Source organism: Hyla sarda, chromosome 1 (assembly GCF_029499605.1).
Source record: "Hyla sarda isolate aHylSar1 chromosome 1, aHylSar1.hap1, whole genome shotgun sequence".
Taxonomy (NCBI): Eukaryota; Metazoa; Chordata; class Amphibia; order Anura; family Hylidae; genus Hyla; species Hyla sarda.
Window position 1 is genome coordinate 137,299,737 of NC_079189.1, and position 17,470 is coordinate 137,317,206.

The following is a 17,470-nucleotide window of genomic DNA, read 5'->3' on the forward strand; positions in this document are numbered from 1 at the left end:
TTAATAAACACAGTTAAAGGCTACCTACACATCTAAGGATAACAGCATAAAAGGTGACCTGCAGCAACCAGAGATATTATATCTAAAATATATACATAAAACAAACCTCAACCAATGGGAGTATGTTAGCCAAGCAGGTAGATAAGATATTTCAGTGCTATTTAAGATCCTTGTAAAAAATGTTGGTGCTGATGTAACCAAGACATAAAATTATCATATTATGGTCTGCTTGCAGAGTGTTATTACCAAGGTTAAAGAAGAATGATATTCAGCAAATCGATCTGCAACTCCTTAGGGGTCCATAGTTTACTATCCATTTGATGGAGCAAATAGATCCTGGCTTTTGAACTTTGGATTTAAAGGGGTACTTCGGCGCTTAGACATCTTATCCCCTATCCAAAGGATAGGGGATAAGATGCCTGATCCCGGGGGTCCCGCCACTGGGGACCCCCGTGATCTTGCACGCAGCACCCCAGTTAAAATCAGTCCCTGGAGCATGTTCGCCGGTAATCAGACCCGGAGCGAACATGCTCCAGGGACTGTTCTTAACTGGGGTGCTGCGTGCAAGATCACAGGGGTCCCCAGCGGCGGGACCCCTGCGATCAGGCATCTTATCCCCTATCCTTTGAATAGTGGAGAAGATGTCTAAGCGCCGGAGTACCCCTTTAAGCTAAAGGGCTAGTGATGACCTAGATTTCTTAACATGGCCTATTTTAGTTATGGGTTTCTTTTAGTTCCCCCAAAGCAAGGTCATGTTCATATATATGTTAAGGTCGCAAAGTTGAGCTTGTACCTGAGACTTCTGCTCTACTAGGTGAAAAGATGCAGCAACTTGGAGCTAAATTTATGTGCAGTGTTTGCATTGTTTGTTGTATGTTGACTGCTAAAATATTGTTTTTCCTGATTAGTGGCAGATGCTGAAACATTTTCTTTTTATTTAATCTGTTTCTATGTTCTGATTATATTTTTTTTATTAAAATGTTTTAAATTATTATGGAGGCTGCCACCCATCTGTTTTATATATTTTTTGTGCACTGTACCGGAAAGATACTACCATAGTGGGTCAATCCATGGGGCGACGGAAGCAAGCTTTGAAATTTGCACCCGTTCTCAAAAACCCATTTAAAATATGGTCCCCATATAGGGTACGCATCAGATATTATACTGAGAAGAACAGATACTACACTTAATCTTAGCCAAAAGGCCGAGAAGCGAATGTACGTGCTGTTTTTAACAGCGATTAGAGATATGCTTTACAGCAGACCCTATGGACTTAGTCTAGAAAGAACCAAAACTATCCTATTCAGATATGTCTGAGGGTGCTCAGGGAACTTTTCAGAGGGGGATTTTTACAGAGTCCAATCTGTGAGCAAGAGCTATTGTGTCTACCTCTGTTATCTACAGTGGGGATCAAAGGTTTAGGCACCCCAGGTAAAAATGTGTATTAATATGCATAAAGAAGCCAAGGAAAGATGGAAAAATCTCCAAAAGGCATCAAATTACAGATTAGACATTCTTCTAATATGTCAACAAATGTTAGATTTTATTTCAATCATTTATACTTTCAAAATAACAGAAAACAAAAAAATGGCGTCAAAAGTTTGGGCACCCTGCAGAATTTATAGCATGCACTGCCCTCTTTGCAAAGCTGAGACCTGCCAGTGTCATGGATTGTTCTCTATCATTATCTGGGAAGATCAGGTGATGTCAATCTCAAAGGTTTTAAATTCAGAGGCTCATCTCACCTTGCCCCAACAATCAGCACCATGGGTTCTTCTAAGCAGTTGTCTTGAAATCGGAAACTGAAAATAGTTGACGCTCACAAAGCTGGAGAAGGCTATTAGAAGATAGCAAAACGTTTTGAGATGTCAATATCCTCTGGTCGGAATGTAATTAAGAAATGGCAGTCATCAGGAACAGTGGAAGTTAAAGAAAGATCAGGAAGATCAAGAAAAATATCAGACAGAACAGCTCGCAGGATTGTGAGAAAAACAATTCAAAACCCACGTTTGACTGCACAATCCCTCCAGAAAGATTTGGCAGATAATGGAGTTGTGGTACACTATTCCACTATAAAGAGATACTTATACAAATATGGTCTTCATGGAAGAGTCATCAGAAGAAAACCTCTTCTACGTCCTCACCACAAAAAACAGTGTTCGAACTTTGCAAATGAACATATAGACAAGCCTGATGCATTTTGGGAACGAGTTCTGTGGACCGATGAGGTTAAAATTGAACTTTTTGGCCGGAATGAGCAAAGGTACGTTTGGAGAAGAAGGGGAACAGAATTTAATGAAAAGAACTAGAGATGAGCGAATTGAAGCTGACGAACCCGAATTTGTTACGAATTTCATGAAATATTCGATTCGCAACGAATGTGAATATCGTCGCGATTCTATCTCGCGAATCCCTTCATTACACTCCATTTTACAGCGTTACAGGCTAAAGGAGATCTAAAATGGAAGATCCCCATGTCAGTACATGGGGCAGGGGATTATGCGAGGGCAGGAAACTATGGTGGGAATGGTGTTTTATAAAAATTACAGAGTTTTTAGGCTCATTGTAGCGCATTTTTCTGCCCTCATCAGTATATACCGCATACGTATATATAACTAACGTACCATTTTGTCAGTGCATACTGCATATGTACATCTAAGGAGTGTACCATTTTGTACCTGTTAATCTGTCAAGGGCCTACATACTGTGAAAGTCCAAGCAACAGTACTCACCGGCTGTTGTTTTTCAAAAATAGAGTTTTTTAGCGTATTGTTGCGCATTTTTTGCCCTCATGCGTGCATACCACATACGTACATCTAATAAGTGTACCATTTTCTACCTGTTAATCTTTCAAAGGCCTATATACTGGGAAAGTCCAAACAATAGTACTCACCGGCTGGTGTTCTACAAAAATTGAGTTTTTCTGTGTATTGTTGCGCATTTTTCTGCCCTCATCAGTGCATACCGCATATGTACATGTAAGTAGTGTACCATTTTGTACCTGTTAATCTGTCAAGGGCCTATATACTGTGAAAGTCCAAACAATAGTACTCACCGGCTGGTGTTTTATAAAAATATAGAGTTTTTAGGCTTCATTGTAGCGCATTTTTCTGCCCTCATCAGTATATACCGCATAAGTATATATAAGTAACGTACCATTTTGTACATGTTAATATGTCAAGGGCCTATATACTGTGAAAATCCAAACAATAGTGCTCACCGGCTGGTGTTTTACAAAAATATAGAGTTTTTAGGCTTCATTGTAGCGCATTTTTCTGCCCTCATCAGTGCATACCGCATACGTACATTTAAGTAGTGTAGTGTACCATTTTGTACCTGTTAGTCTGTCAAGGGCCTACATACTGTGAAAGTCCAAGCAACAGTACTCACCAGCTGTTGTTTTACAAAAATGCAGAGTTTTTTTTGCATAATGTTGCGCATTTTTTTCCCCTCATGCGCGCATACCACATACGTACATCTAATAAGCGTACCATTTTGTACCTGTTAATCTGTCAAGGGCCTACATACTGTGAAAGTCCAAGCAACAGTACTCACCAGCTGGTGTTTTACAAAAATAGAGTTTTTCTGTGTATTGTTGCGCATTTTTCTGCCCTCATCAGTGCATACAGCATACGTACACCTAATTAGTGTACCATTTTGTACCTTTTAATCTGTCAAGGGCCTACATACTGTGAAAGTCCAAACAATAGTACTCACCGGCTGGTGTTTTACAAAAATAGAGTTTTTCTGTGTATTGTTGCGCATTTTTCTGCCCTCATCAGTGCACACCGCATACGTACATCTAAGTAGTGTACTATTTTGTACCTATTAATCTGTCAAGGGCCTACATACTGGAAAAGGACAGCAAAAAGTAATCACCTAGTGCTGTTCTAGACAAATATTGTTTAAAGAGTAGTGAAACGTATTGTAATACCCTCATATGTACTAAGTATGTCAGGCAGAGAAGCGCCAGGACGTGCACAGAGGAGTGGAAGAGGCATAAATACTTCAGGCAGAGGTCGCAGCAGACTAGGGGCGAGTGGCAGCAGGAGTCGCAGCGAGAGGCCTGAGCTCCCGTTATCAGCCAGCGGTCATGTCTCGACCAGCAACCCATCAGCTGCGTCAATTGGTTAACACGCTCATCCACTTCATCACAAGTGACATCTGACACCCCCAGTCAACAGTCGGTGGGTTCCTTAGACACAACCGTCAGTTGACATGGCCGGGGAGCAGTCACTGTCCTCCAATTGCCTTTGTCCCATGCTGTTCCCTCTCCTAGAGAAGTTTCTTATGCTGTGGGTTCAGCTCCACTATTCACTGAGGACGATCTAATAGAGGAAAGTCAGCAGCTACTGCCCAGCCAAGAAGGGGAGGAGACATGCGCCGCCTGCTCAGCTAGGCGGCCAAGTAGAGATGCGGAGAGTGATGTGGTAGGTGGTGTTGCCAGGGTTCAGGGTCCTGAAGCAGACACTGTTGTGGAACCTGAGGAGGACATCAGTGACATGCAGACACCTGTTGATGATGATGAAGCCAATTGCAATTGGGAGCCGGGTGCAGAAGGGGCTTCATCATCATCAGGAGAAGAGAGTTGCAGGTTGCCCTTGAGGCAGCAGTTGAGCCAGCAAGGCGGTAGCATGGTTGGCAGTAAGCATGGTGGCAGAAGTGGAAAGTCTCGAGCCAAACGGGCCCGGCGGAGACCACCTGCTTCGCGGCAGCCTACCTTTCCCGGAGGTAGTGGAACAGGGGCTCCTGGAGACGACGCCAGTAGCAGTAAATTAGTGCGGACTGTAGGTGGGAAAATCAGCTACTCAGCGGTGTGGCAGTTTTTCATCAGGCATCTGGAGGAGGTTCACGTAGCTTCATGCAAGATATGTCGGCAGAAGGAAAAGCATGGCCAGGGTTCCAATGTCGGCACCACGGCCCTGCGTCAACACATGCTTCACCACCATAAAGCGACCTGGGAGAACCGTAGCTCCAATGTAGTGGTCCAGCCTGCTGCATCACCCAGTGGCCATCCGCTCCTTCCTTCATCCAGCCAATGCTCCACCACTTCCGCCAAAGGGAGCTGTGTGTCAAACCCTCCTTCTGTCGCTCCAGATGCTCCTGCTTCTCCCACTTTTAGTCAGCCATTCTGCCAAAAATCCATCGGCGAAGCCATGTCCAAGAGACAACAGTATGCGCCCACTCATCCAACTGTGCAGAAATTGAATGTGCTCCAGTCCAAGTTGCTGGTGCTGCAGTCCCTCCCTTTTCAAGTGGTGGAATTTGCACCATTCAGAGAATTGATGGCTTGTCCCGAGCCAAGGTGGAGAGTCCCAAGCAGTCATTTCTTTGCGAAGAAGGCAATACCAGCGCTGCATAAGTTTGTACAAGAGAAGGTGGGCCAGTCCTTGAGGCTGTCGGTGTTTTCAAAAGTGCACGGCAGCTCCGACGTGTGGAGCTGTAACTACGGGCAGGGACAATACATGTCTTTTATGGACCACTGGGTAAATGTGATTCCTGCACAGCCACAACAGCAACTTGGACAGGTCACACCGCTTCCTCCTCCACGCTCTCGCTCTCAGGCAGTTGGTCCAGTGACATTGTGTGACTCCGACTCCTCATCCTCCACCGTGTCCTCGGCCTCCACTGCACGTACAAATCTCAGTGGCGCTTCATCGTACCATGTATGTAGGGCACGGCGGTGTCACGCTGTTCTTCACATGGTTTACCTTGGCGAACGGAGTCACACAGGGGTGGAACTGCTAAAATTAATTTGTCAAGAAATCGGAGTATGGCTTACTCCACAAAATCTGGAAATGGGAACCATGGTGACCGACAACGGAAGAACATGTGTCCGCGCTGTGACAAGGAAGTGTGAAACGTGCGCCCTGCATTAAACACATGTTGAATCTGGTTGTCAAGCACTTCCTGAAGTCTTCACCCCATTTGCAAAACATCCTGACAATGACAAGGAAACTGTGCATGCACTTTAACCACTCGTACACCACCAAGCACACCTTCCTTGAGCTGCAGCGTCAGAACGGCATCCCACAACATTGTCTTATTTGTGATGTTGCCACACGTTGGAATTCCACCCTCCATATGTTGGACAGACTATACGAACAAAGAAAAGCCATCACCGACTTCTTGATGATGCAAGCAGATGGGAGTACTCCCCTGTGTAACTTCAATGTGAACCAGTGGCAGCTCATACGTGACACCTGCCGTTTGCTGAGGCCCTTTGAGGAAGCCACATTATTTGTAAGTCGCCTGGATTACGGGGTGAACGACGTTATTCCACTCCTACATTTCCTACAACAAATATTGAAACAATGGCTGGTCACGGCAAAGGAGAAGTTGTGCCTACATCTCACGGCTACATGAGCCCTGTGGGGGCAGAACTGGAGGAGGAGGATGAGGGGCAGAGTGGAGCACAGTTTAGGTTGGATGAGATGGCCGGTGTTTCTAGTCTTCAGACAGGAGAGGAGGAGCAGAAGCAGCCAGAGGAGCTAGAGGGTTATGATGAAGGCTAGACAGAGGACCCAGACACACCGTGGCAGTATGCAGTAGAGATGGAGGCAGGTAGTCCCTCCGAGTCACTGGCACAAATGGCACGATGCATGCTCAGTTGCTTGCGTAGTGACCCCCGAATTGTCAAAATCCATCAGCGGGATGACTTCTTGCTCTCCCCCTTATTGGAGCCTCGCTACCGTCCCAGAATGGGGGCCTTTTTTACACCCACTGAGAGGGAGGACAAACTGATCTACTACAGAGAGATCCTACGTAGTCAGTTGGCCAATGCCTATCGGCGACATGGTCCATCCACTCGCAGGTCTGACTCGGGGGGCACTCTGTGCTTACCTTCCACTGCCATGGCTGTTGGGGAGGGGAGGGGTGGCAGGAGCAGTAGCAGCTCCATTATCAACTGCCGAAGTCTACAGTCAGTGATGAGTATCTTTATTCACCCGCAAAGTGAAGCAACTCATCAGCAGCAGGTAGACTTGGAGCAGGACCTGAACCAGCAGGTGGTGGCATACCTTGACATGGCCATGCCAACAAACCTTGAAGATCCGCTGGACTTCTGGGCAGCCAAACTTGATTTATGGCTGCAACTAGCAGAGTTTGCCCTGGAAAAGCTGTCCTGCCTGGCCAGTAGTGTGCCATCAGAGCGGGTGTTTAGTGTGGCCAGGGCCATTGTCAACCCAAGGCGAATTTGTCTGTCCATGAAAAATGTGTAGGGACTGACCTTTGTGAAGATGAATCAGGGATGGATCAGCCAGGATTTCCAGCCACCATTGCCAGATGCCTCAGAGTAGATTGAACATGCTGCTACACCAACACTTCACAATTAGGGTTATGAAACCCTCTTGGGTTATCAATTAGGGTTATGAAACCCTCTTGGGTACTGCAAATGCCTGCTCCTGACTCATCCTGTTTCTTTCAGGAACTACTTGCCTCACTGATGCTTCTGGCCTTGTTCATTTCATTTTTGGAAATTTAGCAGTAGCTAAATACCTGCTTAATGCAAATTTCAACATTGATCTTTAACCCCTTAAGGACCAAGGACGTACCGGTACGTCCTTGGTCCTGCTCTTCTGATATAACGCGGGGTTACACAGTATCCCCGCGTCATATCATGGCGGGCCCGGCGTCATAGTGAAGCCGGGACCCGCCTCTAATAGCGCGCAGCGCCGATCGCGGCGCCGCGCGCTATTAACCCTTTAGCCGCGCGCTCAAAGCTGAGCCGCGCGGCTAAAAGTGAAAGTGAAAGTTCCCGGCTAGCTCAGTCGGGCTGTTCGGGATAGCCGCGGCTAATCGCGGCATCCCGAACAGCTGACAGGACAGCGGGAGGGCCCCTTCCTGCCTCCTCGCTGTCCGATCGCCGAATGACTGCTCAGTGCCTGAGATCCAGGCATGAGCAGTCATGCGGCAGAATCGTTGATCACTGGTTTCTTATGAGAAACCAGTGATCAACATAGAAGATCAGTGTGTGCAGTGTTATAGGTCCCTATGGGACCTATAACACTGCAAAAAAAAAGTGAAAAAAAAAAGTGAATAAAGATCATTTAACTCCTCCCCTATTAAAAGTTTGAATCACCCCCCTTTTCCAATAAAAAAAAAAACACAGTGTAAATAAAAAAAAAAATAAACATATGTGGTATCACCGCGTGCGGAAATGTCCGAATTATAAAAATATATCATTAATTAAACCGCTCGGTCAATGGCGTGCGCGCAAAAAAATTCCAAAGTCCAAAATAGTGCATTTTTGGTCACTTTTTATATCATTTAAAAATGAATAAAAAGTGATCAATAAGTCCTATCAATGCAAAAATGGTACCGTTAAAAACTTCAGATCACGGCGCAAAAAATGAGCCCTCATACCGCCCCATACACGGAAAAATAAAAAAGTTATAGGGGTCAGAAGATGACAATTTTAAACGTATTAATTTTCCTGCATGTAGTTATGATTTTTTCCAGAAGTCCGACAAAATCAAACCTATATAAGTAGGGTATCATTTTAATCGTATGGACCTACAGAATACAAATCAGGTGTCATTTTTACCCAAAAATGTACTACGTAGAAACGGAAGCCCCCAAAAGTTACAAAACAGCGTTTTTTTTTCAATTTTGTCGCACAATGATTTTTTTTCCCGCTTCACCATAGATTTTTGGGCAAAATGACTGACGTCATTACAAAGTAGAATTGGTGGCGCAAAAAATAAGCCATCATATGGATTTTTAGGTGTAAATTTGAAAGAGTTATGATTTTTTAAAGGCAAGGAGCAAAAAACGAAAATGCAAAAACGGAAAAACCTCCGGTCCTTAAGGGGTTAAATGTAAGGGGTTATGAAACCCTCTTGGGTACTGCGAATACCTGCTCCTGACTCATCCTGTGTCTGTTAGGAACTACTTGCCTCACTGATGCTTCAGGCCTTGGGCCTTTCATTTTTGGATGTTTAGCTGTAGTTAAATACATTCTTAATGCAAATTTCAACATTGATCTTTAAATGTAAGGGGTTATGAAACCCTTGGGTGTACTGCTGATGACTGCTCCTGTGTGTTTCAGGAATTACTTGGCTTACTGATGCTTCTGGGCTTGGGCCTTAAATTTTTGGATGGTAGCACTACCTAACATGCATCTTCAATAGAGATTTCAATGTTCACCTTTTAATTTTAGGGGTTGTGAACCCCTCTAGTGTACTCATCCTGCTTCCTGCTCCACCTCCACATCCTCCACTGTGTCCTATGCCTCCACTGCCCGGACAAGTCTCAGTGGCCCTTCAGTATACCATTTGTGCAGGGCACGGCAGTGTCACACTGTTCTTCATGTGGTTTGCCTTGGCGAAAAGTCTTGGAAAAAGGCCGGTCAGGCCAATGGAGATGTTGCGCCTACATCTCACGGCCACATGAGCCCTGTGGGGGCTTGTTAGATTTGACCCTTTGCACCAACACGCCGGGGTCGGGGACACTCAAACTTTGAATTAAATTTCAAATAAAAAAATCACACATTTCAATGGTCTCCTCATGCTTCAGCCTACCCCAGGGTGTGTTATTCAGGCAATACATGGTTTATTGATGCCGCTGCTGGGCCTGGGTCAGGGAATTACAATTTTATGATAGGTAGCCCCAGCTATCCAAAATCTTCATTTAAAATTTCAAAAATTCTTGTGTTTTTTCTTAGGGATTGTGAAGCCCTGGTGTGTACTCATGCTTCAGCCAACTCTAGGCTGTGTCATTCAGGCAATAAATGGTTTACTGATGCTGCTGCTTGCCCTGGGTCTGGGAATTAAAATTTTATGATAGGTAGCACCCACTATCCAAAATCTTCTTCTAGAATTTCAAAAATTGTTGTGTTTTTTTTTTAGGTATTGTGAAGCCCTGGTGTGTACTCATGCATCAGCCAACTCCAGGCTGTGTCATTCATGCAATATATGGCTTACTTGTGCTGCTGCTGGACTTGGGTCTGGGAATAAAAATCTTATGATAGGTACCACCCGCTATCCAAAATCTTCTAAAATTTCCAAAATTGCTGTGCTTTTAGGGATTGTGAAGCCCTGGTGTGTACTCATGCATCAACCAACTCCAGGCTGTGTCATTCAGGCAATATATGGTTTACTGATGCCGCTGCTGGCCCGGGGTCTGGGAATTAAAAATTTTATCATAGGTAGCACCTGCTATCCAAAATCTTCTTAAAAAATTCAAAAATTGTTGTGTTTTTTCTTGGGGATTGTGAAGCCCTGGTGTGTACTCATGCATCAGCCAACTCCAGGCTGTGTCATTCAGGCATTATATGGTTTACTCATGCCGCTGCTGGGCCTGGGAATTAACATTTTATGATAGGTAGCATCCGCTATCCAAAATCTTCTTCTAAAATTTCTAAAATTGTTGTGTTTTTTGGGGGGATTGTGAAGTCCTGGTGTCTACTCATGCATCAGCCAACTCCAGGCTGTGTCATTCAGGCAATATATGGTTTACTGATGCCGCTGTTGGGCCTGTGTCTGGGAATTAAAATGTTATCATAGGTAGCACCTGCTATCCAAAATCTTCTTCAAAAATTCAAAAATTGTTGTGTTTTTTCTTAGGGATTGTGAAGCCCTGGTGTGTACTCATGCATCAGCCAACTCCAGGCTGTGTCATTCAGGCAATATATGGTTTACTGATGCCACTGCTGGGCCTGGGTCTGGGAATAAAAATGTTGTTATGGTAGGTAGCACCAGCTATCCAAAATCTTTGGTTTAAATTTCTAAATTCATCTTTTCATCTTAGGGATTGTGAAGGCCTAGTGCCTACTCATGCTGCTTGCAACTCCGGGCTGTTCCATTTATCCACTATATGGTCTCCTCATGCTGCCAACACCTCCATGCTGTGTCATTCAGCCACTATATGGTGTCCTCATGCTGCCAGCATCTCCACGCTGTGCCATTCAGCCACTATATGGTCTCCTCATGCTGCCAACACCTCCACGATTTGTCATTCAGCCACTATATGGTGTCCTCATCCTTCAGCCTCATCCAAGCTGTGTCATTTGGCCACTATATGGTGTCCTCATGCTGCCAACACCTCCACGCTGTGCCATTCAGCCACTATATGGTCTCCTCATGCTGCCAACACCTCCACGCTGTGTCATTCAGCCACTATATGGTCTCCTCACACTGATGCCAGGCTCTGTCATTGTGGTGCTCTACGGCAGTGATTCTAAAGGCGATGCCGGTAATCTGCATGTTAGTCTGAATAACAGTATTACTCCATATGCGTGTTTGAACACAGCAAAGTGTTCTATATTCCCATTGAGGCTGTCTGTAGGCTAGAAATAGTCTTTTTTAATATAGATTTGGCGCGGAAAAATTAAGATCAAAACAAACTTTTTCGGAAAATTCGGCAAATCTGCCGAATCGAATTTTTGAAAAGTTCGCTCATCTCTAAAAAGAACCTCTGTCCAACTGTTAAGCATGGGGGTGGATCAATCATGCTTTGGGGTTATGTTGCAGCCAGTGGCACAGGGAACATCTCACGAGTAGAAGGAAAAATGGATTCAATAAAATTTCAGCAAATTTTGGATGCTAACTTGATGCCATCTGTGAAAAAGCTTAAGTTAAAGAGAGGATGGCTTCTACAAATTGATAATGATCCTAAACACACCTCGAAATTCACGGGAGATTACATCCAGAGTGTTGCGGTTCTAAAGGTGATAATCCTGTCTGCAGCTCCACTTATTGTGGACAATCCTGCCGACTACGCCATTTGTTGTGGTTCTAAAGGTGATAATCCTGTCCGCAGCTCCACTTATTGTGGACAATCCTGCATGCTACACCAATTGTGATTTTAGAATTAGAGTAAAACAAACATGCCCCTCCCCCGACCATGTGCTCTCTTTGTTGGAGTCAAAATTGCACCAACTATATGAAAACGGAAGCAGGAAGTTCAGGCTAAATTTATAGGTCCTAAAAATGTTTGTAAAACACCCAGAAACACTGATTAAGTTTTGTACAACTATGAAATAATTGTACAAGGTATTTTGGCAGAAATGTCTTGTACCGGCAGTGTATACCACCAAATTAACTATCACTCGGTAACCAGCAAAGTTAATAACATTTAATAAAAACATTAATTAGCTAAACCAAATAAGACATACATACAAGCATTAATACAATAGTACATACTCTATGTTTAGCAAACTAGCAGGAATCTACGCAAGTGATACGTGAATATTTAGTGTAGAAATGATACAACCAATATACTTATCCATCCCAGGCTAAGGAGCAGGATGCTCCTCTCTCAACGAAATTCCCAAGCAAAAGAGGACCAAAGGCTATGTGGTTTCCTGTGATATCCCCTAATGCCCCACCCCTTTGGCCTACTCTCCTCACATAACCTGGAAAAACAGGTTCTTTAGCCCCGCCCACTGTGGCTGTGGCTAAACCAAGCTAAAACCGTGGGGGCAGGGAAATGTATACTGCATGGAAACAATGGATGTAAAAACACATAATTTCAGTGTCCATAACATTCCACCTCTTGCTTTTACATCATAATTGACGAATGTTAGGTGATTCCCTAAATTCCATGTCTGCTAGTTTACCAAACATACAACATGTATATCTCCATAAAACAAAGAAATACAAAGTAATTATATTCCCCCAGTTTCCCCATCCACCCAAATAATCCGGTGTTTGGTGTTCCATGGAGTTTTGATCGCTGTCAGTCTACATTGATGATGGTTAATGTCGCCCTCATTGTTCACTATGTAGCTGCAGCAATGATCTAGGGCTAGGAGATTGTTAGAGCTACAGCCCTTATTTGTAGCTTCTCTTCAGACAGTTTCTTTAAAGCGTCCTCTGTGGTGTCCAAAAGCCTTTTCCAAAATGCTGGAGGGAATTCTTTGGTTCTGGGTTCTCCTGTCTCGCGATGTCATCCAAACCCAGTCTTGACGACTTGATCCTTGTCATCTTCCAACCACGGGATGCTGGGGAATAGGTAGCCTTCTTCACTCCATTAGAAGCGTTGGTCATCTGGTCATCTCTTTGTGTTGAGCTTGGATTCTTCTGATAGGAGGTCGATGGGTTGAGCGGGGTTAAACTGCCACTAATCTGCTGAATGGAAAATAAACAGGTTTAGAGTCACTTTCCAACAATACAATTTTAGTATTTCCAGGCCCATCAGAGAATCTCTTCGGCCTGTGCTGATCAGTGAACCTTGGAACAACCCAACACCAGACACAGTTGAACTCCACTCTGCATATCCACACTCACTTTCCCAGCATTATTCCGACCATTGCTAACTAATATTTGAGTGTGAGTGTTACCTCAGTCCCTCTAGGCATATTGCCTTCTAGTGGGAGGAATAGCTATTGCTAAACCTCCCCCACCTCTTGAAAAAAATAAATCAAAGTGGTTAGTTAGTTTCTTCCTAATTAGTTTTCCCCACCAATTTGGGGAGGCTCCTGTAAATGTCAACCCTAAACTAACAAATGAATTGTCATTTTTACAAGTAAGCCTATGGTATGGCCCTAGTGGGCAGAAAGAAAGTTTAGTCAGTATCTTACGTACCGCCATTTTTCCCCAAAAGACAAAACAAGTGAACACTATTTACATGCAAAAGGAAGGTGGCCCTTGTTCACTCTTTAGTCTCCCTTCCCCCGTTTGACCAACAGGGGGCATGGGATCCTCCACCTGTATATACGGTTTCTATAAGAATATTGCTACCTGTGCACACAACTCCTTGAACACGTATTTTGTAATGTCATCTTTCATAGGATTAAACAGATGAGGTTTATATGGGAAGCTGAGAGATTTCTCTGGAAACTGTTGTTTGGAGGAAGAATGTAGATTTCCCTTCCCAGTCAGTCTGGATTTACCTGGTTCCCTCTGCTTCATGTTTCCAGTAGAATAACAACTTGTGGAGATATGGCCACTATGACCACATGTAGTACATTTTGCTGAACAGTGTTTCGTTTTGTTACCATGTGCCTTACAATATCTAGCGATATGGCCTGAAACACCACATGCAAAACAAGACTTTACCCTTTTAGCCGTATTTACTATCTGGGTCTCAATTTTCATATCTAATCTATACCGCTTCACTGCCAGAGACACACTTCTAACAACTCTTAAACCTCTCCAATTTGCTTTGTATTTGCCCTTATTGTTATTCAATTTCTGTTTATTACACAATTGAGAACCAACACTGGGAACTTCTACAATCTCACTCTCTAGCGCCCCCTTATTTGCACTTGAAACACAGACCTTTTCAGAGGGCAAATCTGCTGTGAAATGTGGCTGTGAATTGTGGGAAGAGGCCACACCAGACACCATTTTGGGGAACTCGCTTTTACCAATCTCATTCCTCAACTCCTGGATTTCAGCATAAGACTGAGACAATTTTTCATCAGTATCTATACATTGGCTCTCCCATTCCAGTAACTCTGATTCCAACATGCAAATCTGCTTATCTTTATCACGAATCATCTGTGTTTTTGTCTGCAACTCTTTCTCAAGTTCCTCATTTCTCTGCACCTCACATTTTAGGGCATGTAACAAAGTCCAGCCCACTTCAGCCGCAGCTCGGCTCTCATTTTTGGGATAAACCCCTAAATCAAGCTTCAGAGCCATACCTCCTATCTCATCCCCCATCTCTGGGTAAACCGGTGCACCATAGCGTACAAGCTCTTCTGCTACAACACTCCATTTTCCCATAGTGGTAGCCCAATGTGGTACAGCCCCAAATTTGGGCCTTCTATCCTCCATCAATGCACAAAACTTCTTCCTAAGGAAACTCATTCTGAACAACAGCAGATGGCAGGACAATCACACGTGTTTGCAGTAAGCCTTATTGTACCACTAACACATACAGGCTACACTGGGGGTATCTCGCACAAGTGTGTATGCCCTCTCACTAGTGAAGCACTGAAAATATATATTGTAGAGTTACAGCTCACACAACTAAGGGTACACTCACAATCTAACAACACATGTACAACAGGAGACTTTCAATATGCTTTACAGTCTGTGTGTAATAACTATCATGTATGCAATAAAACCATCCATTACCTAGAAAAGCAATGCTATTAATTACCAGTGACAAATCACTAAATAACTATCATGTATGCAATAAAAGTTACCCTTAAATAAGGAACACAAAGCAACAGTCTATGAGAATCCTGTATAACTAGTACAGTGCTACACGTGATAACCACATCTAAACAGATTAACCTATGGTATCATACAACAAAATCTGTAAAGGCTTCCTCCTGTCTAAAGGCAATAATCCTTAGGTCACAGTTTAAGAATAAGTCTCTTGTAGACTCACTCAATTACACTGGGAACATATACTAATGTAATCAAAAAGATACACCAAATTAGAAAAGTAATTAAACTATTATTGTCAACTTGGTTATTAACTGCCAATACTCAATTTCCGGCAAAATCCTGCCGACTACGCCATTTGTTGCGGTTCTAAAGGTGATAATCCTGTCTGCAGCTCCACTTATTGTGGACAATCCTGCCGACTACGCCATTTGTTGTGGTTCTAAAGGTGATAATCCTGTCCGCAGCTCCACTTATTGTGGACAATCCTGCATGCTACACCAATTGTGATTTTAGAATTAGAGTAAAACAAACATGCCCCTCCCCCGACCATGTGCTCTCTTTGTTGGAGTCAAAATTGCACCAACTATATGAAAACGGAAGCAGGAAGTTCAGGCTAAATTTATAGGTCCTAAATATGTTTGTAAAACACCCAGAAACACTGATTAAGTTTTGTACAACTATGAAATAATTGTACAAGGTATTTTGGCAGAAATGTCTTGTACCGGCAGTGTATACCACCAAATTAACTATCACTCGGTAACCAGCAAAGTTAATAACATTTAATAAAAACATTAATTAGCTAAACCAAATAAGACATACATACAAGCATTACTACAATAGTACATACTCTATGTTTAGCAAACTAGCAGGAATCTACGCAAGTGATACGTGAATATTTAGTGTAGAAATGATACAACCAATATACTTATCCATCCCAGGCTAAGGAGCAGGATGCTCCTCTCTCAACGAAATTCCCAAGCAAAAGAGGACCAAAGGCTATGTGGTTTCCTGTGATATCCCCTAATGCCCCACCCCTTTGGCCTACTCTCCTCACATAACCTGGAAAAACAGGTTCTTTAGCCCCGCCCACTGTGGCTGTGGCTAAACCAAGCTAAAACCGTGGGGGCAGGGAAATGTATACTGCATGGAAACAATGGATGTAAAAACACATAATTTCAGTGTCCATAACACAGAGGCGTAAACTGAAGGTTTTGCCATGGCCTTCACAATCTCCTGATCTCAACATAATTAAAAATCTATGGATAGACCTTAAAAGAGCAGTCCGTGATAGACAGCCCAGAAATCTCAAAGATCTGGAAGACTTTTGTAAGGAAGAATGGGCAAAGATACCTCAAACAAGAATTGAAAGACTCTTGGCTGGCTAAAAAAAGCGTTTACAAGCTGAGATACTTGTCAAAGGGGGAGATATTTACTCTGCAGGGTGCCCAAACTTTTGCAGACATCAATTTTTTGTTTTCTGTTATTTTGAAAGTATAAATGATGGAAATAAAATCTAACTTTTGTTGACATATTATAAGAATGTCTAATCTGTAATTTGATGCCTTTTGGAGATTTTCCATCTTTCCTTGGCTTCTTTATGCACATTAATAAAAAATTTTTATGAAAAAGGGAGTTGGGGGGCTCACACTATTAGTTAAACAAAGTATATGTCCAGGTTTCTGCATTACACATAACCCCACGTGTAGAAAATGAATACAATGAAAGTAGGAAGGGTTGCAGACCTCAAGGTATATACTTACTAAATATGATGTGGTGCAATAGATCTCTAGGTATACATTAAATGTGTAGATGGTGGTTTGAAAAATAGGATAAAATTCAATGAGGTGATAAAATGAAGTAAAAATATGGTTAAATGAAATGTACAGACTAGTTGTATAGATAATCATAAAATGAGTGATATTTATTTATTAGATAGTTACATAAATGGTCTCAGCAGGGCCCTTGCTGGAGACCAGTATAATAATAATAATATTAATATATAAAAAATGATCAGTATAATAGCATAAAAAAGTTTACATAGCAGCCACCTCTGTTGAACTTAGGTTGTATTTAGTCAATTCCATCCGATTCTGTTATCTAACCTGTATTAGCGGCAGTCTTAGAGTAACAGTGGCAATTAGATGGTGTTATAATCCAGGAAAGGAAATATAGGAATGATAATGTGGCAGGTAAGGATCCAAATGAAATATTGTAGCAAGCAAAGATCGTGGGTGCTACTGCACCACTCACCGCTCCGTTTAGGTCGGGATGGTAGCCCTTGGTGTGCTGGGCTCCTCGTCGCATGCTGGCTTGACTGGGCGGCCGGCACAAAGGATGTGTCTGCGCGGTGGGTCCTGAACCTCCTCCAGTGTGGCACAGATGAGTGCTCGATCTTGTAGATGGAG

At 43.2% G+C, this 17,470-nt stretch overlaps 1 non-coding gene across 1 annotated transcript; it reads right to left on the minus strand.

Annotated features, from left to right (window-relative positions):
• Positions 1–1,024: 1,024 nt before the first annotated feature.
• LOC130337481 (U2 spliceosomal RNA) lies at positions 1,025–1,216 on the minus strand. Its single transcript, XR_008878362.1, has one exon. It is a non-coding gene; the product is annotated as a U2 spliceosomal RNA (small nuclear RNA).
• Positions 1,217–17,470: the final 16,254 nt, after the last annotated feature.